The 23,174-nt window shown below is 39.7% G+C and overlaps 1 protein-coding gene across 4 annotated transcripts in view; it reads right to left on the minus strand.

The window, feature by feature from the left end:
* The window catches only part of VRK1 (VRK serine/threonine kinase 1), an 81,842-nt gene extending 58,994 nt beyond the window's left edge, over nucleotides 1-22,848 (minus strand). For all 4 annotated transcript variants that reach the window (XM_021679687.1, XM_044917978.1, XM_021679688.1 and 1 more), the window contains exon 1: nucleotides 22,793-22,848. The gene's annotated coding sequence lies outside the window, so the exon portion shown is untranslated. The remainder of the gene's footprint in view (nucleotides 1-22,792) is intronic.
* Nucleotides 22,849-23,174: the final 326 nt, after the last annotated feature.

Raw genomic sequence — 23,174 nt, forward strand, 5'->3', positions numbered from 1 at the left:
GAGGGGAGGGGGATGGGGGTAAAATGTAAAAGATGATCTGGTAAAGCCTTACGAGAAAATGACACTTAAGCAGAGACCTGCAACACAGTGAGGGACGCTGGCCATGCAGTCGTCTAGAGGAAGAGCATCCCACATGGAGGGAGCAGCAAGTGCAAAGGCCCTAAGGCAAGAGTATGGCCAGCTCGTTCTGGAAGCCAAAGTGGCAAGGAGGTGGGTGCAGCTGGAGAAGAATCCGCCAGGGGACAGCACTAGCTGATGTCAGAGATATAAAAGAGCACAGGCCTGGTGGTCACGCCCAACACACAGGCCACTCACTGTAAGGACACTGACTTTGGATCTCAGGGAGATGGGAAATCCTGGGAAGGTTTTGCACAGAGAAGTAGCATGCTTTGGCTTACATTTTCAAAGGCTAGCTCTGGTGAATCCATCAAACATACTGGATGGGGGCAAAACAAGAACAGCTACCACTTATTACAATGGTGTTGCTATTGGAAAAACCAATGACTGCATTAATCCTCCCTAGATAATAAGAATGTCAATTTTTTAAACACTGCACTGACTTTTAGCCACCAAACAGAGGGGTACAGAATAACCTAAGAGGTTTTTTAGATTTTTTTAAACTTTACATGCACTACCGTCCCCCCACCCCCCAAACAAGTCTTCAGTGCCAAGCAGAAACAATTGAAATTAGTGACAGATGGTCTAGGAAACATGCTAATCATCTCTTACTCTAGATTTTCTAAGCTCTATCTTTACAACAATTTAGTTCACCAGAATCAGAATATTTAATATTTGAACTCCTTTATTCCAAAGGCATTTATAAAACACCTCCAAAATATGTGCCAGAAACTGATGCTTGGAGCTGGAAACGCACACGGATAAAATGCAACCTTTGGCCTCAAGAAGCTGCATTTAGGTTCATGTAGAAACACCTTCATACGGTTAGGATTTTTATATCATCAGCTTCAAACAAGGATCAATAAAAAGCCCTCCAGGTAAAGAATGTTTCTGAATCCTCTGATAAAACTATTTATTAAAGACAGTGAGCAGTTGTAGACATCTACAGAACCAAACTCTGTTGGTTTCAGGGCAAAGACAAAGTGCCTCTTCCAGTGGGGTGCAAGTTTTTAAGATAGCAAGATCTCTGAAGCTCCTGTTTTCTCATTTTTTTCAATGAGCGCCAGCAAGTTCAGAGCAAAATTATAAACTGAATTACAAAAGTATCATTGTCTACGGCAGCAGCTCTGAGTCCTGGCTACATGGCAACTACCAGCAGAACTCTGAAACCAGAAAGGGCCTCTTCCACAAGAGCCCTGGCATCCATGTGCTGAAATGCCACCCAGAGGAGGTGATACACGGACTGGACCACCAATCTAGATATGATGGCACATGTTCGTCTCTACGTTCAGTCACTCATTTTCCACATACTAGCTCTGTTACACACAACTCTACTGTATAAGAGGATGTCAATAAAAGCTCCCTCCAGTTCTTTTCAGAAGTTGGAAAAAAACAGAAATTAGTAAATGAATGATTCAAGAAGAGCCCCCCCCAAAAAAACACCCTTTTCCCATCCCCTCATATCCCAGATCAAAAATCATTCATTTACATTTCAAACTTATTTGGGATTAAAAAGTAATTACATGTTTTGGTATAAATGGCTTCCTGCCAAACTACAGTAAGTCAAAGAATAAAAGCAAACGAGATAATAGGTCAACAAAGAACTTCATCACCTCTTTTGCTAAATTACATCAGGAATAATTTGAAAGCAATATATTTAAAGACAATTCTCTTACAAATGAGCCAGCTAATCAGAAGTTGATTAATGCATTTGATTACTGCTAAGAAATCATCTAAAAAATAAAATACAGCATCTTGAGTTTATATAGCCTCTTCCCAATCATACCAAGGGTCTTCATATACTTACTTTTTTTATCCCCACAAATCCTATGGTTGAGACTGAACTGTAAGGATATCCATAGAATAAAAATATACTTATTATCAATACCATTTAACATAAAAACCTGTGACAAAGGAAGGTTAATTGTGAGTTCCTATTAGGGACACCCAATCAATCAGTCCCCCTGGTCTCACTCTGAGAACCAGGCGTATCAATTTAAGTAGGAAAAGCCTTCACGGCTGTATGGTACCTCTGGGGACACTAACAAAACAAGAGTCAAATACAGCACAACAATCCATGAGCATACAGAAGTGAACCTCCAGAGATAATGATCCTATAAATTCATAGGCTTATTCCTGAAAAACATTAAGCTAACTCAAACTGTGACACCATCTTTGGAAGCAATTGTCACACTAGTCAGGTTTTCACACCTAACGCTGGAAAGAACTAGGTGAAGACTCACGCTTCTAATTCTGAGAAAGAAAGTGGGTATTTTCAGAGAAGAAAAATTTCTTCCTAGTCAGAATGTTTTCTACTTGTAGTGGGAAACTGATTTACATTACACTATAACATTTTTTGGTACAGCGAATGTTTAAAATACAGTATATCAAGTGTACTTCCTCAACTTTAATTTCCTTTAAATGATTTCTAAAAGTTCTAAAAGAGGAGCACTAACTGCAGAATTAATTTTCAACTGAGAATACACAGGATGGTCCAATTTCAAACATAAGCACAGGAGGCCGGCCTCGCACCACCCCTTCCCTGGAAAGGCGAAGGTTCCGGTGAGGTCTCGCTGTGCACCTCTCTTTCTGGCTTTAGATGTGATGGTTAGAAGATCCATCCCTGGAGTCCTAACAGGTCTCCAGGAACCAACCTTGAAGAAGACATTCCAGTAACATTCATTCGTCCTACAGAGAGTAGACGCTGGGTACCTGGGTACTTCCTGCTCTGCCCGTACAAAGGCATGACATCTAAGAGGGGAGCAAGTCTGAAGATGCTGACTTCAAAGGGAGGTGACCCATAGGCCCTACGAAAGGAGCTACAAGGGAATGTCTCTCTATTTTAAGCAAACACTGAAACTGTTCTAAAATTGGAAAGGTTAAACTATACTGTTAATATGTTTATACGGTACTTAGCATGTTTTGGCAATTTTGTAAACGATAGATTTCCCAGTAGTTTTCCTATTTGAGGACAAAATTAGCAACCAAACTTTGTTTACAGTTAATTCTCTGGGTGTTCACATTTAAATCTGCACAGGATAGCAACTGCACAACATTTTTCCTTATATATTCTTGTGGCAGGGCTCAAGGGGAGAATAGCTCTAAATACTTGCAAAGTAAATTAGGATGACCAAATAGTCCAAGCATATCAGAAGTGTACTTCAGTCATTAAAAAAGTCTTCATGAAAACATAAAAGAAAAACTTTAAAGAGTCCCAGAGACAAGAAGGTTTTTCGAGACAACAAAATAAAACAGTCAAGCCATACTGTTTGACAAAATAAAAATTCTCCACAGGTTAAAAGTAGCATAAACCCGAAAGACAAATGAAAACTATATATAAAACATGACAAAAGGCTAATTTTCTTAGTAAAGATTCCTTCTTTAAAAAAAAAAAAAAAAAAGGGACAAAAACCCAACAGAAAAATGGGGAAGTAAGGTGCAGATGGAAATTCACAGAAAAAGAAATACAAAAGGCGTCTAGAAACTCCTTAGTAGGAGAATTTTCAAATCCATACAAAGTAGAGAAGCAGTATGATGAACTCCTGCATACATATCACCCAGTTTCAACAATTATTCACACAAGGCCAATCTGTTTTTTCCCTATACCCGATCCACTTACCCCTGCAGACAGTTTCAAAGTAAACCCCACATACCATATCGTTTCATACGCAAATTCTTCTAACAGTTACTTTTTTAAAAATGTAGTCACTAAATATCATCACATCTAACAAAATTGACAATCATTCTATGATATCATCTAGTAGCAAGTTTAAAGACTCCCTAATTGTCTCAAGAAGTGTCTCCTTATAGCTGATTTTTTACTTGCTGCATCTGGTGGATGTGTCTTTGAATCTCTTTAATGGACAAATGCCACCTCCCTCTTTTATTTTTTTTTTCCTTCCCTTGTCGTTTGTCTTGTAAAATTTCCCCCTTTGTGAATTTTGCTGATTGGGTCCCTCTACTGTCACTGAATGTGTTCCCCGACACCTTTTGTTACTGTTGTTGCTCAAACTGCTCCGTCATCAATCTGGTGTCAGTGCCCTTCAGTGAACACCAGGAACAAACCTACAGTGAAACCAGTTGGGAGAACACACTCCACAGGGAACAACACTAGGGTGGCTCAGTAAGAGAATGTTAAAAGGAATCTATTATAGGATTCAGGCTTTGGCTGGGTAATTTGGGGGAGGATCTAAGGAAGCAGGAGCTTCCCTAAATTGGATGTCAGAAAGTGGGGTAATTCTATGACTGGGTATGTCAGGGAGGGGAGACTAGAATGAAGATAAGGCTGTAAGTGGTAAAGAAGCAGCCATCACTCATTTTGATCAAGAATTTTGTGGACGGGGCGCCTGGGTGGCTCAGTTGGTTAAGCGACTGCCTTCGGCTCAGGTCATGATCCTGGAGTCCCGCATCAGGCTCCCTGCTCAGCAGGGAGTCTGCTTCTCCCTCTGACCCTCCCCCCGTCTCATGTGCTCTCTCTCTCTCTCTCAAATAAATAAATAAAATCTTAAAAAAAAAAAAAAAAAGAATTTTGTGGACGACACAGAGACCTTGGCTTTGTGCCTGGTTTCATTTTATCATAATGTGAATGAAACCCCGTCTGAGGTATGCTGTGAGATTGCTTACATTTAACCGGAGGACATGGCCTGTCTACGAATGTCAGGCAGCTTCTGCAGCCAGGGCTGCTCTTTTCTCTTTTGCAATGAACAATGGAAGCCCTTTGGGTTGGCCACCATATCCTTCTGATTCAACCCCAACAGTCCTGGACGTTTTCCTTGCTTCCTAGTATAAGATGTTCCAGGTTCCTCAGGCTCATTTTCCTGTCCCAAACCTAAAATTAATCACTTCTACAAAGAGCCTGTCTTCTTTTAGTGGAAAATGGATTAGAGACCAAAATCTGGGCCCAACGATATTCACTGGTCCCAAGTTGTCATTATTTCTAGATCTTTTGAGTGGACAAAGCTAGAAGAATTTTTTTCAAAGAGAAAATACATCACAAGTTTATATTGATATTTCCTGTTCAAACTTAGGATTATAGGGTTTTTGCTTAACTTCTTTGCCTTTATATTTGTCTCTATTCTCTGTTAAAATCCTTGGTTCCAAACAACATTAACCTAAATATTTAACTGATACATATTCTCTTTGAATCTTTATAATTTTGTAAAACATTTACACTTCCAAAACCAAAACAACACACAGTGTGTTCAGAAGTCTAGCTTTCATTCTCCAGCCTTCCTGTCCTTTCCCTCCATGTAACTGCTTTTGTTAGTTTTTAGTTTATCCTTCGTTTTTTCTTTTTAAGCAACAAATAAAATACATTTATCTGCATCACCTGTGTCTTAGGTTAAGAGGGAAAACATTATATACCTTGTCTGTCACCATGATTTCTTTCACTAACACTATAACCTAAAGATCAACAGCAAATAGGCTCAGCTTCATTAATAAAATGCAAAATAAAATTACAGTATGACTTAATTTATCATTAAAATCACATTTTTAAGCTATCGGATTAGCCAAATTCAAAGAGTTAGAAAATACACTGGATTGGTAGGAGTATGAGGCCCATCAATTTAGCATTAGCTACCAAAATGTTACATACACAGCCCTATGGCTCAGTCCACTTCTAGCAATTTGTCCTATAGGTACACTCACATCCTGTCAAATGCATGTGAAAATTAACGAACGGAAACCTCACTAAAGTGGAGTCAGGAGGCCAGAGGGGGAGCCAGACCACTCAACATCAATTACTAGAAGAACTGTCAATTACAGACCCAGCAGAAGAATGGTCAACAGAAAAGAACCATCAATTACAGGTCCCACAGGGAAAGATGTACATTGCATCTCCCACAAGAAATAGATCGGGGGCCCAGCTCAGCCACTGAGAAACCTCAGCACCCAGAACCCTTGCTTCTCTCCAGTGGACTTTCGCTCAGAACACCCTCTCCCAGCTTCCTCTTTCTTCTCTGTAAAATGTTCCTCTCCTTTGTCGGACTAGCCTCTGGTTTTGCCACAGTTTTGCCTTGTCCTGAATTACAATTCTGTCATTTCTGAATGAATCCATTTCTGCCAGTAAAATAAATGTATTTTAAGGTTAACATGTACATGGATATTCACTGCAGCATAATATAACAAAAGACTAGAAACATCCTTAATTTACATCAAAAGGGAACTTATTAAGTGAATGATGACATATCCATAGAATGAATATGCAATTTAAAAAATGAGGTAAACCTATATACATCAATATGGAACAGTCTACAAGATACAGTTAAGTGAAAAATGTACGCTGCATATGCTCGAATATATATGATTAGCACTCGCAGGACTTGTGCAACAATGTACCATGTATATATATAGCATATTACTGGTACCCTATATAATCAATTGGTTAGCAACAATGCCTTTGTGGTAGGTTTAGTTTCCATTCTTTATCCTCCTATACTGTCTAAATTTCTTATTGTGTGCATGTTATTTTTCAATTAAAACATTTTTTTTAAAGATTTTATTTATTTGACAGAGAGAGAGACAGTGAGAGAAGGAACACAAGCAGGGGGAGTGGGAGAGGGAGAAGCAGGCTTCCCGCTGAGCAGAGAGCCCGATGCGGGGCTCGATCCCAGGACCCTGGGGACCATGACCTGAGCCAAAAGGCAGACACTTAATGACTGAGCCACCCAGGCACCCCTCAATTAAAACTTTTTTTTTTCAATTAAAACATCTTTAAAGAATTCTTCATGAATAATAAAAGAACTTGTATTACATAAAATACCAAGTAGCTCTTTCCATTGTTGTCACTTTGGAATCTGCCTGTGCTCTTTTAACATCAGGATCTGCCCAAGTCAGCCCAGCCACTGCCTTAAATTAAAAACAGAGCAATCGACTATGTAGAAAAACAACTCTCAATGCCTACATTTGCAGACAAGCCCATACCTTTGTGTTTTGATGTAAAGCCTAGGTCAGTCTTTAAAGAGCAATACAATCTGAAAGACTATTAACTGAAAGTGAATACTGACATGAAGTTCTTACATTAGTATGATCATTTATTTTTGCCCAAATAATCCTAAATGAGTAAAAATATGGATGACTGAATCTATACAAGAAATAATCAATTAACCATTAATTACAGCTCTTATATATGAATGAACTAACATATAACAATAGCTACCCTCACTATTAAGCACCTATATGACAGGCTCTACCTTGGCTAATTTAAACACATTATCTCTAACTCTTAAAATAACCATGAAACATAGGTGGCATTATCCTGACTGCATATAACAAAACTGGGAATAAGGGAAGTTAAATAATTTGCTCATGGCTTTTACAACCAATAAGTTAGCAGGACCAAGATTCAAAACACAGGTATGGAAAATAAAATTTCTGCAAAAATGCCTTTTTGTTATTTAACACAAGCATTAAAAGACAGCACATACTACAGAATAAATCACTTGCAAAACAAGAAGTCTTAAGGTGGTAAAATATATGCTTTAATATTACAATCTAATACTATTACAAATGCCATTAAAACAGTATAAAAGATAAAACAGAAATACAGTCACATATTACTATAAATACCCAGCCCAGCTCTGCTGAATAAAAAGAATGACTTCCAAAGATCAAAAGAATAAAAGAAGTAATGAAATAAATCACTGATGTAAAGATCTTCAGAAAGAAGTTTTTAGTTGTTTTTTAATAAAAAAATATTGACAAATTCAGGGAAAAAACAATGTAATAAGTCACTGCAGAATATCTGAAAAAACAGTTAATAATATATGCATAAAAACACTACTTGATGAGACTATCTTCAGATTCCAGTGTAAAACCCCAAACATGCTAAGGTCAGTTTCTTCCGCAATCTCTGCATCTGAATGATGGCACTCTTGTTACCGTTCTTTACTAAGTGGTCCAGACAAAATCAACTACTCAAAAATCTAAAGGAAAGGAAAGTGCAAATTTCAGCACTGAGTGGTGTTAAGAGCACTAGACTCTACAACCTTGCCCACATTTCCCAGTACCGTGACACTGTATTACCATTAACTGCATATATGTCACTCTCTTTTGACATATTTTGTGAGAATCTGGAAGTTAGGGACCCTGTCTAACCCTGGTATCCCAAGTCTAACATGAAGCTGTCACCTCGTGAGAAACCAACAGATTTTTCTTAAGAATGGAGTGAATTAAAGCTATGCTCCAGGTCTACCTGCTGTGAACCTAGACATGGTCCAACTTCTCCAGGTCTTTTTTCCTCACCTGTAAAATAACTTGGATTGAAGTCTAAGCCAGGAGTTTTACCTACTGATTTGTAGAGAAAGAAGCATGGTTCATTTTAGAACCAGTATGAACTATAAAAAAATATATATATATATAAACTTATTAAACTGAAAAAATAAAATAAAATATAAACTTATTAAACTGGAAAAAAAATAGAACCAGTATGAACTATAAAGGATCTATTGCAGTAATCAGGAGATGTACATTTTCCAGTCTAAGGTATTCCACAATTATGTAGGTTGCCAAGGGAAGCTGTTGCCAAGAGAATGCAAAAGGCTTGAAAACCACCTTAACCCTCTCCCTTACTACAGAAAGAATGAATGGTCCCTGAACAAAATGGAAGAAAAACAAAGGAAAGAAAACCAAAGCAAAAGAATATTTCTAGTTGAAAATAAATCAAACTGAATGTTAAAAGGCTAATGAACTCAATAATAAAAAGACAACCCAATTTAAAAATGGGCAAAGGATTTAAACAGACATTTCTCCAAAACAGATGTACAAATGGCCAACAGCACACAAAAAGGTGCTTGACAGCAGTAATCATTAGGGAAATGAAAACCAAACTACAGTGAGATACCACTTCACACTCACAAAGATACAAACAAAAAGAGACAATATAACAAGTACTGGTGAGGATGTGGAGATCTGAACCTACCTACAGTGCTACTGAAAGTGTAAAATGGTGCAGCCGACTCTGGAAAACAATTGGGCAGTTCTTTAAAAAGTTAAACATAGAGTTACCTCATGACACAGCATGTCTACTGGTAGGTACATACTTAAGGGAAATGAAAACATACAACCACACAAAAACTTGTACATAAATGTTCATGACAGTACTACTCATAATAGTCAAAACTCGAAACAACTCCAATGCCCTTCAGCGGATGAATGAATAAACCAATGCCACCTATCCATACAACGGGATATTACCCAGCAATAAAAAGAAATGAATTACCAGCTCCTGCTACAACATGGATGCGCCTGAAAACGTTACACTAGGTGAAAGAAGCCAGTTACAAAAGACCCTATATTATACAACTCCCAATTATGTAAGATTTCCAAAATGGGCATTATAGAGACAAAAGCAGACTAACAGTTTCCTAGGGCTGTGGGGGGTGAGGAGAGAATGGAGTGACTGCTCATGGGTAGGAGGTTTCTTTTAAGGTTGATGAAAATATTGTACAAGTAGATTATGACAATAGTTGCAGTCCCCGGGAGATGCTAAAAACCACTGAACAATACTCCTTAAATGAGTGAATCGAAGGGTATGTGAACCTATATCCCCAATAAAGGTGTTTAAAGAAGTTAATGAGAAGAAAAATGTGGTATCAAGGATAATAAAGGAAGGAACAATATAGCTATACTGGAGTTATACTGTTTTATGGAAACAAAACTTTACCTTCTGAAAGAAGGGTAGAAGTTACCCCAAAGCAGGCCTCTAAGAACACACAGGAACCAGCAAACAACAGATTTCCTGTTCTGTCATCCACGTGGTTCCTGACTACTCTACTTAGGACACAATTATAGTGTGTAAACCTGGTATTCAAAGGTACGCCGCTTTCCAGAAGCACATATGTAAGATGCTCCAGAGGGAGACTGCCTAGATGAACTCGCTGGTCACAAACAACTTCTGATGATTCATGAAACTCTACACTGTATCTGTGACTCTTAGAGAAGTTCAAGTAGAAACTAAAGTAAGGGACAAGTATAAGGAATAGTATATGCAAAAGGCTTTCAAAAACTGAACTGGTGTCCTGAACCATGGCTTACTAAAACAGAATAATGAGTTCCTGGCAGGGGACAAAAAATACCAAGAAGATCAGAAGACCATGTTTGGGCAGTGACGTGCCAACGTGATCAAAAAAGCTGTGTTTCATCAGTAGCTTAGATGAAGACCTAAATGGCATACTCATCACTAATTGGTGATAGCAGAAAGCTGGGAGGTATCATGAATACATCAGACAGAATTCAGATCTAAGGAGAGTCTAACAAGCCTAAATAAAACTGTAGAACTAGATAGAATGATCTAACAAACCAGAGCTAGAATGAAAATCAGAACACATTTCATTCAAATCCTTCCTTTTACAGATGAAGCTGAGGCCAGAAGGGTTTAATAATAAGCCCAAGTTCAGAAGGTGCATGAAAGGTTAGGTTAAGGATAGGAATATAGGAACCCTAACTTCCAGCTGTGTCCACCTGACCCAATGCTACCTTCTACTACTCCTATGGATAAACATATTGGGGGGGGGAGGGTGGAGAGGATCTTGACCTCCCTACCTCACAACAAACACAAATCAATTCCTGGACACTCAGACCTAAATATGAAAGGTAAAATAATAAAGCCAGTAGAAGATAACATTAAAAAAAAAAAAAAACTTCATGACTGTGGGGCAGCAAAAGTAAACAGGTCATAAAAAGCACTAACCACAAAGACTGATAAGATGGAATTGATTAAAATTTAGAATTTTAGTTCATCAAAAGACACGTTACAAGAGTGACATGGCAAGCCATAGGATGGGAAGACATTTTTACAATTCATATATTCAACACAGAATTCATATCCAGAATATATACAAACCCCAATACTTCAATAAGAAAATGACAACCCAATTTGTCAAAAATGAGCAAGACTTGACAGTCACTCTGCAACACAGGATAACCAAATGGTTAACAAGTATATGAAAAGGTGCTCAAATCACTTATCAAGGAAATGCCAATTAAAATCACACTGAGATCTTCTACACAAATACGGAATGGTTAAAAAAAAATTCTAGGGGTGCCTGGGTGGCTCAGTCGGTTAAGCGTCTGCCTTCCGCTCGGTAATAATCCCCGCATCGGGCTTCCTGCTCGGTGGGAAGCCTGCTTCTCCCTCTCCCTCTCCCACTCCCCCTGCTTGTGTTCCCTCTTTCACTGTGTCTTGCTCTGTCAAATAAATAAATAAAATCTTAAAAAAAAAAATCTAAATATTTAAATGACAGTACCAAGTAGAGGCAAGACTACAGAGCAACTCGATCTCACATACACTGTTAGTTGGAGTATAAATTGGTACAACCACTTTGGAAAACTGTCTAGCAATATCTATCCATCAAAGCTGAAGATACATACACACTATGGCAAATTACTCTTATATACCCAACTAAAATGAATATATACGTGAACCAAAAGATATGAACAAGAATTATTACAACAGCATTATTCATAACTGCTCCAAATTCACACTACTCAAATTCATCTGCAATACAGTGGATAAATTGTGGTATATAATTTGTGATGACTTTTAGAAATGGCCACAAATTCTGACACCTCTCTCAGAAAGACATGAGGTCTATGTTCCCTCCTCTTGAATCCTCTTGTATCTATTTCAACCAATAGTATAGCAGAGTGACATTATATGACTTTCAAGGATAAGTCACTCTCAGGAAGCTTCCTCTGGGAACCCAGCCGACATGCTGTGAAAACCCAAGGCCTAGTGGAGAATTCTACATGCAGCTGCTGTGGCCAACAATCCCAGATGATCCTCGTCTTTGAGACATCCCAGCCAAGGCACCATGCATGTGAATGAAGGAACCTCTAAATGATTTTAGACCACAACCACCGTAGAGAGCATAGACAAGCTATGCCCACCAAATTCCTAACCCACAGAATCCATGAGCCAATACAATGGTTGCTGTTCTCCCCCACTAAGTTTGGAGTGGTGTGTTATGCAGTAACAGATAACCAGAAAAACAAAGCTACAAAAAAACAACAAACTACATGCAGCAAAGATGAAACTCAGACACAATGCTGCATAAAAGAAGCTTAGTAAGAAGGATTAGATATGGTAAAATTCTATAGTGGGCAAAACTAAGCTATAACAATAGAAGTCAGTCTAGTTGTTACCTCGGGTGGGAGTAATTACTGGAAAGAGGCACAGTAGGGGCATCTGGAGTGCTAGAATAGTGAATGTCTTGCTCTGGGTGGTGGTGATTTCAGTGTGTTCACTTTGTTTAAAAAAAAATTGCTGAGCTAGATCCTTAATATTTGTGCTCTTTTTCCAGTATGTGTATTACACTTCAGAAAAAAAATTTTTTTTAATCAGTAGAACTTGGTAATTCAAATGGATGCAAGAGTGTGAAGAACTGAGGACGACTAATTTTCCAGGCATAACTGACTAGGTAGTGCCATTAACTGAACAGTTAAATGACAGGGCAAATACAAATGTGCAGAGAAAGCAGACCACGTCCTATTCATTTTGTATTCAAGTATCTACCACAGTACTTCACACAGTCACTCCAGCCTCCAAGACACTCCTCTCATTTTCATTCTACCTTCTGCCCACCCCTCCCTTGATATCCTTTCTTCCTTCCTTTCTCATAAATGCCTCTTAATATCAGGGTTCCCCAGGCTTCCATCTTAATCCCCTTTTCAATCTCCATGCGCACATGCACACACATGCAAACACACAGCCCTTGCTCCTGTATTTTCAATCTCAGTTGACGGCATCATCACCTACTTCTTTTAAAAGAAACTTCCAAGTCAACCAAGAATTAATACTGCAGTTAGCGAAATCCAATAAAAAAAAAAATTTAATAGGATACACATAAGCTCCCATGTTGGACCCCAAAACTAATGCCTGAGAACAGGATGAAGAAGATACAGCTTAGACATATCTACTCAACATCACCCAAGTTTGATGTATGATGTGGTCATCAAAGCTATTATATAGCTGATAATAAGAACAAAGTATGTAGAAGAAAGGTATTATTCTTCCCTACACTAATAGAAGGAAAATGCTAAACAAGAGATGCGACTCTATTTTTTACTTATTAAACCAGCCCTAGAGTACTGCATTCAATTCTAAGCACTACAGTTTAAAAATGGAATTAAATCAAAAGAAAGCCATCAATGTGGTGAAATGACATGAAATCATGCCTTGTAAGGAACAGCTAATGAACTGGAGATGTCTCAACTCAAGAAGACTGAGAAAACTTGATGATCATCTCCAGGTATTTGAAAAGACGTTATACAGAACAGAGCACCAGTTGTTCTAAGTGTCTCCAAAAGACAGAATTGGGTAGGAGAAACAATAAAGAAGACTTCCACTCAATATAAGACAAAGCTTGCTAACTTGATTAAAAACAGGATCGGCTGTCTCTAGAACAGTGATTCTCAATCTGGGATGATTTTGTCCCCATAGCCAGGGATGCTGCTAAACATCGTAGAATTCAAAGAACCCCCTGCCCCAACTAGAATGACCCATCTAAAATGTCACTAGTGCCAAAACCTGCTCTAGAGGTAGTGAGTTCCCTGTCATTGGAAGCATTCCATTATAGACCAGACAACATGCTAATATTCAGTACATGACTTTCAAAAATGGTGGGGGATGAGCTGAAAGAAGATTTCCTGTTTCAAATAATTCTCCAGAGCAAAATACCCTCAGGTATGTTAAAGCAACGATGATGGTAGTAATGATGAACACTTACTGTGGGCCAGACATTATACCAAGTAATTCAGACACACATCTCACAGTTCATTCTCACAGCCACCCTGAGATAGATATTATTTTACTCTGGTTTGATGGTAAAATCAGGTGGCCGTAATGTCATACAGGGGTTAACATTTGAACCCAGATCTACCTGACTTCAATCACATACATCGCTGTCCAAAGCACAAACATTAAATGACTTCCAAGGCTTTTGTGCTCTGGAAAACAAGTGAAGCAGCACATATTCTAGAAGTATAGATAGGGACAATGTCTGGACAGGTTTGTACTCACTGCAAACCTAGCTGGCTAGAAGAAAGAGGAAAGGATTATTTGAAGTAGTCCTGTGATGAAGGAGAGAACAATTATCCTGATTGTCCCCAATTGCCTAGTTCTGTAAGAGCCAAGAAGCTCTTATATACCCACGGAATCTCAGTCAGAAGCTGAAATTAATGATGACATCCCTTTATCCATAGGCGTGAAAGCTCAGGATGGACAGACGTTTGAACATCCCCGACTGGGAATCCTGCCCTTAACAAATACACTAGATGCAGATACATGGTTTCTTGGCTGCCTATACTCCCGCCCATCTGTCAGGATGGCAGTGTGCCTGCTCACATGTTGGTCAAACTGTCACTAGGGCATAGGTGCCAAGCAATGATAGTTTTAAATGGGCAGCTTGCATAGCACTATAAGAGCTTGCTCTTCTGCGTAGAAAAAAAAAATCTCTGTGGTAATACTGAAGGGTTGCAATCACAAAAGAAACATTCTTGGTCAATCTCAACATTTCAGTGGGAAAAAGATCTAGGCTGGTAGAAAAGAATCAGACTAAAGAAATTATATCAAATAGGAAAGGTACTTTGAAGACAAGCAGTCGCGCTAAAGCTTTTCACACTGCCAATCTTTCATGAACACACGTCACGGTGATCTATTAGGCAGTAAATCCTTGCTCAAGAAGTCATCATTGTTTTCAAAAATGGGATGACATGCTTTTCCATGTTCTAAGTAAGAAAGCAGAAATGCATTGATATTTAGCAGTCTGCCTGAGATTAAGTTCTATTTGTTGGCTGATTATTTTTTAAATGACAGAAGTCCAATCAATATCCAAGATAATCTTTTAAATGCAAGAAAGCAGAAACCAAGAGATTCCCACAGATGAATAGGGAGAAAAAAGTATAATTTGTTCAGAGAAAGAAATCAAGAAATGAAACGAGTGCTAAGAAACAAAAACTGAGTAATTTGGGTCACAAAATTAACAAATGAGGACTCAAGGCCTGTCCCTGTCACATCCCCCTGACTAAAGCAAAATGTTCCCAAAGTACATGGAGGTTCCTATTCTGGCCTTAAAGATCTTTCGGATTGCTTGCGTGAAATATCCAATGTTATTATTGTCTGGAAATTCTTCCAGATTCTGACCTAAGGCTCATCCCAAATGCTGCAATTTGGAACATGTGTCCTTGTTTAGGCCTCAGTAATTTAGAAAGACTGCTGGCCCTCATTCTCTGCAGAGTTCTTCATACACAAGCAGCAGGACACACTGACTGAATAACCCGAGACTCTTCTCTGCCGTGATTAAATAAAGGCGGTGCCATTAGCTTTCCTCATCAGACCAATTTCTTAACTCTTTATGCTTTCACCGTTTAAGTTGCTCACCTCGAGGACCTTCAGGCTTGAGAAGAAATGTCAACCATGTCAACAATGAGTCAATAGAAACTACTCTTCTTCCCACATGTAAAATGTACCGAAAGTAGTATTAATTTGAAAGAGTTTGGAAGTGCAGCAGAGTTCTCTTTGCCAAAGACAGTGGCAAAAGTCTGAAATCTACCATGATTCTTCTAGAAAATACTAGGGACTTAATACCGACATTACACCACTTTTCGAGCTTTCCAGTAGACATCCTGACACAAAGCGCTAAGTCAAGGGCTATGGTTATACCCTGTTCTTCCTTGTGAACCTGTTATCGCCACACAGGGCCTACAACAACCTCTATGAATGCCCATTTCTACTGGATCATTTTCCTGCTCAAGAACCGCAGGAGCAAATGAAACCAATTAGAGACTCTATAATCTAGCCAATGGTTATATTCATGAAGCAACTATCTTTCCTCTTCCTCCTCCCCTTCACTTACCTGCTCCCTAAGAGAGCCAGTTCTTATTTTTTCTAGGACTTGTCTTTGCTCATGCTATTCTCTAAAATGTTTTCCCACTCCTCTCAAATCTGTACATACTTAAGACTCAAGCCATGTCGTACTTTCATAAATCTGTATTAATTTTCATACTTCACTGCACACTCACTTCCTATCTTCATTTTGGTATGACGTTTACCGTGTATGGCCAATTGATTTTTTTTTAATAAAAGTAAAATATGATTCAATGAAGCAAGGGTAGTTTTTTCAACTAATGGTTTTGGAACAGTTGGACATCCATAGGCAAAAGGAAAAGAAAAAACAAAGACCGAAGACCTAAACCTCATATCCTGTGCAAAAATTAACCCAAAATGGATCATAGATCTAAATGTAAGGCATCAAATTATAAGTATCTTTCTGACATAGGATTAGATAAAAGAATTCTGACACATGCATGATGCCAAAAACACAACCCACATATCAATAAGCTGGACTTCATCAATTAAAAACTTTTGGACTACAAAAGACAGTATAACAGATGAAAAGACAAGCCACAGACTGAGAGTATGTATTTACAAATCACTTATCTGGCAAAGCACTTGTATTCAGGATATACAAAGGACACTCTAAAATCAACAGTAAGAAAACAAACAAATCCAATCACAAAATGGGCAAAAGATATGAACAGACGAGTCACAAAAAAGATAGACATACCAAAAAAGATAGATGTTCAACATCATTAGGCATTAGGGAAATGCAAATTAAAGCCATGATGAGATACTACTGCACACCTATTATCATGGCTAACATAAAAAATACTGCCAACCCCAAATGCTGGCGAGAATGTGATGAAGCTGCATCTCTCATAGAGTGATGATAGGACTGTAAAATGGTACAGCTACAGTGGAGACATTTGGCAGTTTCTTAAGTTAAACATTCACTTACCCCACAACCCAACGTTCGCACTCCTAGGCATTTATCCTATAAGAATAAAAACATATTCACACTAAAACCTGTACATGAACACAGGCTTCTAGTTATGGAATGAATGAGTCACAGGAATAGCACAATGTAAGGAATATAGTTAATAACGTAACAGCGATATATCCTGACAGATGGCAGCTACATACTTGTGGTGCAGGTAGCAGAATGCATACATGTGTCCAGTCACTTTTGCGCACCTGAAACTAACGTAACATTGTAGCAACTATATTCAAATAAATTACGAAAAAGAAAGAAACCTGAACGTGAATGTTCATAGCAGCTTTATGTGTAATAGCCAAAGACTAGAAAAAATCCACAGCTCCTTCAGTGGGTTAACAGTTAAATAAAATGTGGTTGAGCCATACACTGGACAAGCACACTACTACTGGCAAAACCGGGAAATTGTCATTGATACAGTATTAGTAACTAAACTACTTACTCGAATTTCAGTTTTTACACCCTTTTTATGAGTGTTATGTATAGTCCTAGGACAGTTCACCATGTAATGATTTGTGTAACCATCACAACAATCAGGATACAGAACCGTTACTACACAGAAACTCCTTTGCGCTACCTCTTCAGAGTTAACCCACCACCACCCCCAGCCCCAACCCCACAGGAACTGATCTGTTCTCCATTTCTACAATTTTGTCACTTCAAGAATACTATATAAACAAATGATACAGTCACACACCCTTTTGAGATTGGCTTTTTGCACTCAGTAGAATGCCCGTTAAGCTCCGCCCAAACTGTCGCATGTCGACAATACTGTGCCTTTTTTTTATTTTGAGCGGGTGTCCCATTATACGGCTAGACCACATTTTATTTAACCATTTACCCAGTGAAGGACAGGTGGAGTTGTTTTTGGGTTTTGGCTATTATAAAAAAAGCTACTGTAAACATTCATGTACAGGTCTTCCTGTGAGTAAGTTTTCATTTCTCTAGGATAAATACCCAAGAGTACAATTGTTAAGTATATGTTTAGCTTCTTAAGAAACTGCCAAACTCATTTCCAGAGTGTGGCTGTACTGTTTTACATTCCCACCAGCAGCATGAGAGGTAATGTAAGTTTGAAAGTCACAATTTTTGGGCGCCTGGGTGGCTCAGTTGGTTAAGCGACTGCCTTCGGCTCAGGTCATGATCCCAGGGTCCTGGGATCGAGTCCCGCATCGGGCTCCCTGCTCATCAGGAAGCCTGCTTCTCCCTCTCCCTCTGCCTGCTGCTCCCCCTGCTTGTGCTCTCCCTCTCTCTCTCGTCAAATAAATAAATAAAATCTTTAAAAAAAGAAAGAAAAAAAAAAGGGTGCCTGGGTGGCTCAGTTGGTTAAGCGACTGCCTTCGGCTCAGGTCATGATCCTGGAGTCCTGGGATCGAGTCCCGCATCGGGCTCTCTGCTCGGCAGGGAGTCTGCTTCTCCCTCTGACCCTCCCCCCTCTCATGTGCTCTCTCTCATTCTCTCTCTCACAAATAAATAAATAAAATCTTTAAAAAAAAAAAAAGTCACAATTTCTAAAATATTTTCTAAGGGCCTGAAAAACCAGTAAGATTAAACCTCTAAAATGTTATAACCTGAGCTTAGCTTGCTAAAAAAAAAATGAATTTTTTAAAACTTTTATCTTGATTCCCAAATAATAGACTTTTCCTTACTACCTTTAACAAAAAATGTATACTTAGATATAATCCCTTTGTTGCTAGCTCTGTTGCCATATTATAAACTGCAATAAGAAGTGAAAAAAAGGCAATATTGCCAACAGAAACAGTACAAGTTTGTTTCTATGTCTTCCAGCCATAGCCTATGAAGACTGAAGGTTTAACAGCACTTTCCAACTCTTAGTATTGTGAAATGTGTTCACAATGCATTTATACATAGTATCATCAAACAATGGCACTTGTTCAGCTGTTACTTGGTAAAACAATTGGAGAAAAGCAATTAATCTGAAATAAAGCTGTAGTTAGCTGTAAAATTTCTAACTTCGTGATTTTTTTTAATTTTAAATATAAACGACAAAGATGGATAATGGAATCTCTTTTGGGTTCTTAAAACAAGGAGCTAGCTGTGGAGCAGACATCCTCGTGCAAACAGCAGCAAGACAGCCAGTCTACAAAGAGATGAAATAAATGCACAGAAAGAACTCTAACTTCCCCCAAAAGAGTGGGAGGCAGGGGGTGCTGCTGTCCTTGTTCCTAACGACTTTCCAGTTCTTAGATCTCTTGTGGGACCAACTAGATAGTGAGGTCCTAAGACAAATGTTTCTTTCCAATAAAATACGCTATTTGTTTAAAAGGTAGAGGACAGAACGCTCTTAAATCTCCCAACTAATAACCTTGCAATTTAATTATATGACTCCACCTACTACATCATCCCACTTAAGGTATACGGCTTTATTGGTAAATATCTTAGTATGTGCGTATATTTAATATTCCCCCTAAATATTAGCCAGTGTTAACAGTGTCTATCTTAATTTTTAAATCCTAGAGTACTGGTTCCCATCCAATGGGCCAGAAACCCATGGAGAGGCAGGAATTACTGCAAAGAATCATCAAAGTCCATGTATCTATATAAAGACTAAAGAAACAATATAATTCACACTGTGTTTTTCCAAGTTGACAAAGATGCTGTGACTAACAAATTTCTTAATAAATTTACTGGAGAATGCTACTACTAAGTAGTTTCTTGTCATTAGTATTTACTGATGAATATTAAAAATCTAACTCTTACTGGGAGGGAAGGGCACACCTCATCCCTCTCTAGGCTCTCTAGAGTGTTCCTTTTCAAAAGGGTTGCCCATGTCATCCAGAAGAGTAGTAGACTGTGCTTGGTTTGAGTGCAGAGATGACAGACTACATTGGGAGAGCTGGGGCAGGAGGAACTGGGAAAGTGCATGAAATTACTTCAAAATAGCAACCTCAGTGCTAGGTAAACAGCATTCAGGAACCAAGTTGGGGAAAAATTAAAGGGCGCAGCCCTCTTCTCATATTTACAATGCCAAGGAGGAACATATTCACAGGAGTTTCAGTCAAGGGGCCAAACGTATTCTAGAATACAAACATATCCTAACTAAGTGCTTTGTCAGGTTCGGTCACCTTTCTAAACTAATATTATATCCTTATTAAAAATTCCGAATTTTCTAGGGACGCCTGGGTGGCTCAGTCGGTTAAGCGTCTGCCTTCGGCTCAGGCCATGATCCCAGGGTCCTGGGATGGAGTCCCGCGTCGGGCTCCCTACTCTGCGGGGAGCCTGCTTCTCCCTCTGCCTCTGCCTCTCTCTCTCTCTGTCTCTCATGAATAAATAAATGGAATCTTAAAAGAAAAAAAAGAAAGTTAAAAATTCCGAATTTTCTAAATTTATCAATAACGGTGTAGTTTTTCAAATGTGTCCTATACATATATTGACTTGTTGTGCGCTGGATGCTAGACAACTGAAATCAAAAAGAATGACCTCTATTAATTTAAAACAAAGAAAACGTGTTTAAACACAACACTCCAATGGCAAGAAGAGACTATACCCAGCTAGCCCAGTTCCTGACATACAGTAGGCAGGCGCATGATATCTGGTGAATAAATGAGTCTATTTCTGCTCACTCTGAAAAATAACCTCAGCAAGCGTGGAAAATATCCTACCAGTCCAAAAAATACTCTCCAGTCCTATTCAGGTACCAATCCATTCTCATAACCCACCAAAACCAATTTGCATGAAAGCCTCACCCACATACACAGAGGCAGCACTTAATTCCCATTAGGTTCACTGCCTGATATATGGTGTTATCAGCATTTGCACATTTGCATAATTTCAGGACTCATCCTTCATTTGATATAAGGTAAATTTTAAAGCTTCCAGTAAGTTTTATTTTTCATATCAAAAATCCTTTAAAAAAAAAATCCTTTCAAAATTTTATTTTTCAATTCAAAATTCTATTCATGGTACACCGTATCTTATTAGGGATGACTTTAAGGCAAAAATATACAGTTATCAAAATAAACTCTTATTTTTTCTTTTCTAGACATCTAAGACATTCACTTACATATTTATTTCACATTAGTTCTCAAATACAAAAAAAAAAAAAAAAGTGGCCTATTTAAAAAATTTTAGGGTCTGTCAACATTTGGAATGTACTGCTGATTTTAAATATACACTTGCATCCTGGAATAAAACTTAGCCTAAGCTTTCCACAGAACCATTTCCTGGGCACTTAGTAACTTATTCTATGCCAGGTTCTATGCTTGACACATTACTCCATTATCCCATTTGTTTAACAAATAACCTCTCATAATTTTTGCAGTACGAAACGAGAAGCCACTACACTATAAACCTAGTATCTGTACCAGATACTAGCACTAAATTTACAGTGATACTTCACACAAGTTTTTTGTTATTAAATTCAAGTTGTCTTACTGTATTAAAACAGAATGGGATCAGCAATGTTGAGATGCACAGAGAATAACCATCTGTGATCGCTTCAGCAGAGAAAGCTATTATTAGGTGACTACTTAAGTTACATTCCTTCTATGGGTAGATGAACATAACCTTATCTATCCAGAAATTTAATTCCAATTACTACGTGCCATTTTGAACAGCATAATCTAAATAAAATGATTATATAAAGAACCCTAGCTTCCCTCTGAAATTGCTTTAAAACTGTAGATTAAATTCTCCCCAAAGAGATGCTCAGCATATGATAAAAAGGTGTTTTGATTCTGAACTCTGAAAAATAGTGACATTTTTTCCCTCTTGTGAATTCAGACTCAAAAGATAGGCAATTTAGGAAGGAAGGAAGGAAGGAAGGAAGGAAGGGCGGGAGGGAGGGAGGGAGGATGGATTAATGAGGCTCGTCAACAGCTCCCTAAAACCGCCACCCCAACAGCAAAACTGGTATTTCCAAGTTGTTCCAAGAAAAAAAGATGGGGGAGGGAAAGGGAAGAGACGATACAAAAAAAACCAAAAATGAGTGACTTGACAAAAAAGAAGTTAGAAAAATGGAGGGCCTCAACAGGAACCTAGTGTCTGCCTCTCAGCCCAACGCCTCTGGTGCTGTCCGTCGATTTTAACTACATCACCTAAGAGCTTTGAGACCAGAACCAAAAACCATTTCGGCAGTAGGAAAAACTATGTGTTGCCCTCAGATACAACTGCATCAGTAAAGGGTGCCACCGTGTCAGCCAGGGAGGGAGAGAGAAGGCATACGAAATCCCTTACAGTATAAACGACTCACGGAGCTCTACCGCCTTGCACCATGCCCTCCAGGGCAAGCTCTTACCTGGCCTTACCCGGACAGACAGGTTGGTAAGGGGACAGTCCCCCACCCTAAGGTTCCCGGGCCCGGAACGCTATCCTCAGGGGGGCAGGCTCCCTCTCCCCTCTCAGTTCTCAAGTCAAACGTCACCGCCTCTGGGATGCCCTTCCTCACCCCCATCACTCTGGCCTACGATCACCTGTCCTGGTTTCAAGGGAGCTTTTCGGGGTCTGCAAACTGTAGCATTTGCTTCTATTCGGTGTTTCCCCTCCCGAATGTGAACTTCATGATGCCAGAGGAACCTCGTCGGTCCTTGCTGGCACCCGGTCCCCGGCCCTGAAACTGGGCCCCGAGTGCCCAGGACGCGAGGCAGGTTTGAGCGCGCGAGAACGAGCAACTAGGCCGGAGGAGGGGGGCGGGGCAGGTGCAGGAAACCGGGGCCGCTGCTGGGCCTCAGGGGAACCTGCAGGAAGGGACGCCCGCGCGGCGCCGCCCGAGGTCACGGCCTCCCGGACGCCCGGCGCCAGCACCGGCCCAGCCCCCGGCCGCCCCTCCGCGGTCACCGCTCGGCGCCCGCGCTCTCGCACCGCGCCGCCCGCGGCCTCCCTACCCCGAGCCGGAGACGCGCCGCCTTCTGCACTGTACGAACTTCCCGCCGCTTTCGCCGACTTGCAACTCCACGGCGGCGTCGGCCCCGTCACACACTGCAATATAGAGCCTTCCGATTGGCTGAGGGCGAGCGGGAGAGGCGGGGCAGCCGCGGAGCGGGGCGGAGCCCGCGCCAGCCCGCACCGCCTCCCCACGCATGCCGGGAGTTGTGGGCCGGCGCTCCCGCTGCATGCTGGGAAATGGAGTCTTTCCCAGGCTCAAAATGATCCGGGTCCCTCCGCCCGCCTGAGCTTCCGGGAAGTGTGGTTTACTGCCTGCGAGTCAGTCTTGATGAGATACTGTACCCTCCAATGATGTTGGAACCGAAATAAGTATTGCCAGTG

This window comes from Neomonachus schauinslandi, chromosome 9 (assembly GCF_002201575.2).
Source record: "Neomonachus schauinslandi chromosome 9, ASM220157v2, whole genome shotgun sequence".
NCBI classification, from domain to species: Eukaryota; Metazoa; Chordata; class Mammalia; order Carnivora; family Phocidae; genus Neomonachus; species Neomonachus schauinslandi.